Here is a 7,539-nt window from a genome sequence, read left to right on the forward strand (position 1 = left end):
CCTCCAGTTCCAGTTGTTGACTTGGGGTGGGGTTGGGGGTAGGTGAGGAATGGAGCTGGGATCCTTGGGAATCAATCAACAGGTATTTACCAAGTACCAAGCGGTGCCAGGCACAGGGTAAGATGCTCAGACGAGAACGGAAAGACAGACTAGCAAGAATATCTCCTCAAGTCCCCAGACACCCCCACCCCGCCCACACTGAATTCCTTTTAGCTCTCGGCTTCATATCCTCCGAGGCAAAAAGTCCACAGTTCTTAAGAGGCACCACCACCAACCGGTTGTTGCTGCTGTTTATTGCCACAATTTAGACCACGCTCAGATATCGCTAACAATCCAAAGGAGAATTGGAGAAGGGGCCCGTGGCACAGTCGGCAATGCTTATTTCTCCCTTACCTCCCTGCAGTGATGGGCTCTGGATTCACATACCTGGTTTCCCAAATCGCTGTGTGACCTTGGGCAAGCTGTTTAATCCCTCTATATCGATCTTCTTTTATGTAAGTTGGGAATAATAATAGTGCCTACTCTGCAGCAAGTATTGGGATAATATACGTGAAGCTTTTAGCAAGGGGCTTGGAACTCAGTAAGAGTTCAATAAATGCTAGTAATAGTAATAATAATAGTTTTTTGGTTGGTAGTGGTAGTAGTGTTATAGTTGGGAGCTTTGCAGCTCAATTCTGCTCTGCTCCCTAGAGACTTTATTGCAAGCTTCTTGCAATGATAGCTCCTGAAAGAGACTCAACTATCACTTACTGAACTTTTTTACCTACGTAAATCACACAAAAGAAGTTATTTGACAGGTTAGTGGGTGGAGATCTGTGGGGAGGACTGAGAATCCTGGGGACTGTTGCTACCAGGTTCGAAAATAGAAATTAAATCGGTAGGCATGAGACTACAGAAAGTGGTTGGAGGCATGTGTGGAGGGGTGAATTTGAAGACAACAAAATATGATCCAAGAGAGCATTAGCTAAGGGTCTAGGGATCTTCTTAACTAAGGGCTTGGGAAAGGGTCCTTCCTTCACTTCACTGAGGGAAAACTGGGGTCCAGGAAGGAAAGGGTGTGGAGCCAGAACTATCCTTTCCAATCAATCCCTTTCTTTTCCTACCAGACCATGTAACAAGGTTGGCCTGATTGGCCAGTTTTCCTAATGACTGTTCGTGGCAGATTCTGACTGGGTAGCAGCCTCCCTGCACGGTGATGAAGAAATGAGATTGATCTTTTCTTTCTTAGGATTGGTTAACAACCCTGGGGGTGGGGGTGGGCAGAGACTCATTTTAATTGACTGGATAGGCTAGGAGGGAGGTCCAGCACCTCTCTTGTAGAAATTCTGAGAGTTCTTTTCCACAAAGGTCACCAAGAAAGAGTCTTGATTGGCTTATGCTTGTTTGTCTTTGGACTAGAAACACAATAGCTTAGAGAAGAAAAATCAAGAGAATCATGCAGGCAGGCTACAGTTCAATTTGAAACCCAAACAGAGAGAGGGATTCACAGAGAAACAGAAGAGTGATAAAAAGAGGGAGACTAGGACACAGAGAAACGAAAGAAAAAAAATCGCCAGAGAGAAGAGGAAGGATTTAAATAATTTGTTTTTCATTCCTGATGGTTTAAGAGGAGACTACTTTGTGACGCATTTTGTCAAATGCACATGTTGCCAGATGCACGGAAAGAACAGCTGTCTTGGAGGTAGGAGACTAGGAATCTGGTCCCAGCCCTGCTACTAACTAGCTGAGTAGCTATGCAAGTTACTTCATCTCTCAAAGTTTCAGTGTCCTCATTTGGAAAAATGAGGGGGAGAAGTAGGTGATCCCTAAGGTTCCATCCAATATTAACATTCTAGCATTCTCTTTCTGACAAACAGTTTTGTGCAAGTTGAAGCGGTAACTTTGCACTGCCAATAAGGACTATTCTTGGGTCCTGTGCTCCTCTATTTATTTGTACTTGTTAATTTCAAGCTTCTGGGGCTGATGGGCACTGACTGAAGGATTTTTCTACTTTCTCTTGCTAAATCAGTTCCCCAGGACAGCATGACAGTGAGCCATCAGTAAGCCTCCCTACTCCTGGAGAAAGAAAACAGTAGATGGAGGAAGAAAAAGGGTCATTAGTATCCAGAATTGCAAGAGAGGAATCAGTGGGAGGGTTGGTGACAGAAGGATGGCCAAACAAGTTTTTGCTGGGAAGAACCTAGACAAAACAGAAAATAAAAGTCATTGTGATATGTTGTGAAGACCTAAGGACAGCAAGTTAGAGATCTGAATCTAGATTTGGGAGTGTTCTTTGTTTTGAAAAATTTTATTTATTTACTTATTATTTTTGGCTGTATTGGGTCACTGTTGCTGCCCGCGTGCTTCTCTAGTTGTGGTGAGCAGGGGCTACTCTTCGTTGTAGTGTGTGGGCTTCTCATTGCAGTGGCTTCTCTTGTTGCGGAGCATGGGCTCTAGGTGCACGGGCTTCAGTAGTTGTGGCTCGCGGCTCAGCAGTTGTGGCTCACCGGCTCTAGAGCGCAGGCTCAGTAGTTGTGGTGCGCGGGCTTAGTTGCTCCGTGGCATGTGGGATCTTCCCAGATCAGGGCTCGAACCCGTGTCCCCTACGTTGGCAGGTGGATTCTTAACCATTGCGCCACCAGGGAAGTCCCTAGATTTGGGATTATTCTTAATTATGTGACTGAAAAAATCCCTTCACCTCTCCGGACTTCAGTTTTCTCAACTGCAACTTGTAGGAAAACACTAGATAATTACTGAATTCTCTTTCACCTTTAAATATAAATGACATAGATCTATTCTTCCTGGTTTGCCCTGTCTCCTGTGACTTCAAGTAATCAACCAATATTAACTGAGCATCTACTGTACTATGTGCGAGGTATTGTACTACGTATTGTGAAAGGGAATAAAAAAGGAGAAAGGACAATCCCTTGTCTTTATAAATTTATAATCAGTAGGAAAGACATATATATATATATATATATATATTAAACTATAATATGCAGCAAGATTTAATAGGTTATATGGGTTATAGGGGTTGAGGAAGCAGTATGACTTCCAGCTAGAATGATCCAGGGGCACCATGATTAAAAAGTAGGTTTTTTTCTTCTGTTAAAAAAATTGCATTCTTTTATGAATCACATAAAGGAATGCAATTAATGCATATCATTTTTTCAACAGATATTTTTGGAGATCCTACTACGTGCCAGGCGCTGTTCTGGGTGCTGGAAACACAGATAAAATAAAATAAGACAAAATCCTTGCCTCCTCAGAGCTGACATTTTATATAAATTATGAAGCATAATAATAAAATGGGCATCCATTGAACAACCCCCAGTTTAAGAAAAGAAAAAAATTACTAATACCGCTGAGGGGGGGCTTCCCTGGTTGTCCAGTCGTTAAGAATCCGGCTTCCAATGCAGGGGATGAGGGTTCGACCCCTGGTCGGGGAACTAAGATCCCACATGATGCAGGGCAACTAAGTCTGTGCACTCAAGAGCGCAGGCCACAACTAGAGAGAAGCCTGCAAGCCACAGCGACGAACCCGCGTGCGGCAACTAAGACCCGACGCAATCCAAAAAATACCACCGAGGGGCCCCGCCTGCATCTCTCCTATAGTAATCCTTGAATTTTATGTTTATCATTTCAAGATGTTTCCTCAGATTTTTACCATATTGCTTATTTTGGTCTTTTTTTTTCTACCATTCTAAAAGTGATATAATATTGTTTGTATACTTCTTTACTTGCTCATTTCACTCAACGTTATGTTTCTAAGATTCATTCAAGTTTAGGTAGGTAGCTATAGTTTATTCATTTTCATTGATGTATAATAGCCCACCAATTTGTTGATTAATTCCCCTGTTAATGAGTATTTAGGATTGTTTCCAGCTTTTTACCATTACAAACAATGTTGCTCAGAGCATTTCTCCTGGTAACATAGGCAAGAGTTTCTTCAGGGTACATACATATAAATTGCTGGGTTGTAGCACATGAATTTTTCAACTTTTCTGGATAATGGCAAATTGTTTTCCAATATAAGAGTTTATAAGAGTTCGGGCTGCTACCCTATCCTTACCAGCTTTGGTATTTAGTCAATCTGTTGGATGTAAAATGGTGGTTTGAATTTATATTTAATTATATTTGCCTGATTATTCACAAGGCTGAGCATCTTTTCATATATTTATTGGCCACTCATGCTTCTTTTTCTGTGAAGTGCCTATTCATGTATGTCTTTTGCCCCATTTTCCTATTGGGTTATTTGTCATGTCCCTATGGATTTTAAGGAATTAACAAATATATATAGCCTAGTCTTGATTCTTTGTCAGTGGCAGCTATCTCCTTCCAGTTTTTAGAGGGGTTGGGATTTTAGTAGAGGCTTAAAGGATGGATAATTTCAGTTCCAGCTCAGACTCTTCAATTAGTTGGATTAATTAATTCTTAATTAATTCATCGAATATTTATTGAATGTCTAGCCAGACATCATGCTAGACTCTGAGAATACAAACATATCCCACATTGGCTCACCCCTTAACCACTTCCAAGATCTAGCTGGGTCCAAGTCACTGACATCTCCTGCTGGGCCACTACAATGGCCTCCTAGCTGTTCTACCTATTCCAGTTTAGTCTTGCCAAGGTCTGCTCTCCACCCAATAAGTAGTTAAAGTGATCTTTTAAAATGTAGATCAGATCATGTAACTTAAAACCTCCCAATGGTTTTCCAGTTCTCATAGAAAAAAATTCCAGGGTTCAGCTACATGAGGTTTTGATCCTCAGTCACACTAGACTTGTTCCCACTCAGGACCTTTGCTGTTTCCTCTGCCTAGATCAGTCTTCTCCCAGATCATGCTCACTCTTTCATTTCATCTAGATCTCATCTCAAATATCACCTCCTTAGAGAGGCCTTTCCTGAGCACCTGATCTAAATAGCCACCACTTTCCCTTCTTTATCTCATTATCCTCCTTCATTTTTCTTTTTAGCACTATCATAGCTTTATTGGTATTTCTTATTGCTTTTTTCCCCACTAGAAGATAAGCTCCACTAGTGCAGAGACCTTGTCACCACTGTATCCTCAGCATTCAGAAAAGCGCCTGGCACATAATAGGCTCTCAATAGAAATTTTGTGAATGATTGAACAGTGAATCAGATAGAGTCCTTGCCCTTAAAAGGCAAATAATTTCAACACAATTCAATAGTGTTATAAGATGGGTAAGCACTGGTTGCTGTGGGAACGAATAGGAAGGGCATGTATCCCAGTCCTGAGAACTAGTAGTCAAGGAAGGCTTCCAGGAAGAGGTGACATTTACAAGAAACTTAAAGGACCTGTATAGGAAGGGAATGGAAGGATGTTCCGTAGAGAAGGAGTAGTAAGTACAAAGCTTGAAGAGAGGGATAAAGTGGTCTCTTCCACAAAGGGCAAGTAATTCATTGCGGTCAGAATGAACAGTCGTGGGTGCAGCAGGGTGCAGAGACTGGTGGTTAGTGGCTAGATCCTGAAGGATCTTGAGCATCAAACTAAGGAGTTTGGATTTTATCCAGAAAGCATCCAGGAGCCATTTAACCAGGAGAATGAGAAGCTCAGATTTGCACTTTTTTTTTTTCCCAGGAGGGGATGTGCTGAGAAATTAGTTTGAACTCTCCAAATGCTTTCACAAACGCAGGGGTCAGACTCTGGGTCACGAACATTCTTCCTAGTTTTACTTAGTTATTTATTTTTTAATATCAGATTTGCATTTTACAAAGATCATTGTAGGTCTAGTGTGGAGAATGGATGAGAGGGGGCAGGATTGGGGGTATGGAGCGCCATAAGGGGCTGTCGTCAGAATCCAGGTGGGAGATGGTGGTGGCCTGAGCTCTGAGGTGATGGTGGTGATGGGGAGAAGTAGAGAGCTCAAGAGGTTTAGAAGGAAGAACCAGTGGGCCTCAGTGATTGTTGTGGGGGATGAAGGAGAAGAGAGCTGTGAAGATGGTGCTCAGTTCTCTGGCCAGGGTCACTGAGTGGTGCGATTCTCTGGTTGGAAAAGGGTCAGAGGGTTAGAGTGAGATGAGCAGCCCCACCCCCTAATATTCGTGGGGCCCAAGGCAAGATAAAAAAATAGAGCCGACATACCAAATGTCTAAATATGTACAAGTTACAAATCAAAGCTAACAAACTGTTACATAAAACGTGTTCTACCCTGTTATCTTGACAAATATATCGATATCAGCTGGGAGACTTATATTTAGAATCCTGGGACTCTTCCAGCCCCAAGTCTGACCCTCAGATTCTCTTGCCATTCCTGGCTCTGTCCCACTGCCTGAGGGGCCTCACACCAAGGAGCGTGCTTGGGGCAGCCTCACATTTGAACTCCACCCCAACAGGGCTGATGGTGTGCTCTCTGGCAGCTCCTTCTGTACTTTCAGGAAATCGGACCCCAGGAAGAGATCCCAGAAGTGGGCTTGGCGCTGCTTGGCAGCACCCTCTGGCAACTGGAGCATGGTCTAGGAGCAGGGAGGCATGAGCTCTAGGTAGGCACATCCCCTTGGCCTTGAGTTATCCTCCCTCTGCAGAAGGAAGAGGCCCTCTAAAATAGGTGCCCAGGGTAGAGGTCCCTCTTGCCGGGTCTAAGGACATGGACTCTGAAATCAGATAGACTGGGTTCAAATCCCTATTCTGATATTTATTTACTCTTCTTTGAACCTGGGCAAACACTCTGAGCCTGTTTGCTTTCTTGTAAAACGGCAATAATAATATCTACCTCATAGGGTTATTGTGAGAATTAAATAAGCTAATATGTGCAAAGCACCTGCCATTTATTTTTATTTTATTTTTATTATTATTTTTAAAATTTATTCTTGGCTGCATTGGATCTTTGTTGCTGCGCGTGGGCTTTCTCTAGTTGTGGCGAGCAGGGGCTACTCTTCGTTGCAGTGCGCGGGCTTCTAATTGCGGTGGCTTCTCTTGTTGAGGAGTGCCGGCTCTAGGCACGCGGGCTTCAGTAGTTGTGGCACAAGGGCTGCTCAGTAGTTGTGGCTTGGGGGCTCTAGAGCACAGGCTCAGTAGTTGTGACGCACAGGCTTAGTTGCCCTGCGGCATGTGGGATCTTCCCGGACCAGGGCTCGAACCCGTGTCCCCTGCATTGGCAGGTGGATTCTTAACCTCTGGGCCACCAGGGAAGTCCAAGCACCTGGTATTTAATAACCACTGCTCAGTTTACATTGTTTTTCTTCCCACTCACCACCATGTTTCCCTCAAAGTAACCATGGAGGCTGGGGAAAAATATGAAGTTTGTTTCAGGTAAATTTTTCTGGGAGGAGTGGGTCCAGGAAAAATGAGTTTATAAAGGAAACAGTAATAATCTAGGCAACAGTAATCCCAGCACAGCCTGGGGCCATATGGGAGAAAGAGGGAGAGTAAATTGTCTTGTATGCAGATGAATGAGTAATGGTAATAGCGTAATTGCTTTTACAATCTGTTTGTTTTGCTGAGGGTAGCAGCTGGTTACTGTTTTGATTCTTGCTTTTCAGGTTAAGATACAGCAAGAAGGTGTGAATAATCTAAAAGAATAGAAAATCCAAACATAATT

The sequence above is a fragment of the Delphinus delphis genome, chromosome 11 (assembly GCF_949987515.2).
Source record: "Delphinus delphis chromosome 11, mDelDel1.2, whole genome shotgun sequence".
NCBI lineage: Eukaryota > Metazoa > Chordata > Mammalia > Artiodactyla > Delphinidae > Delphinus > Delphinus delphis.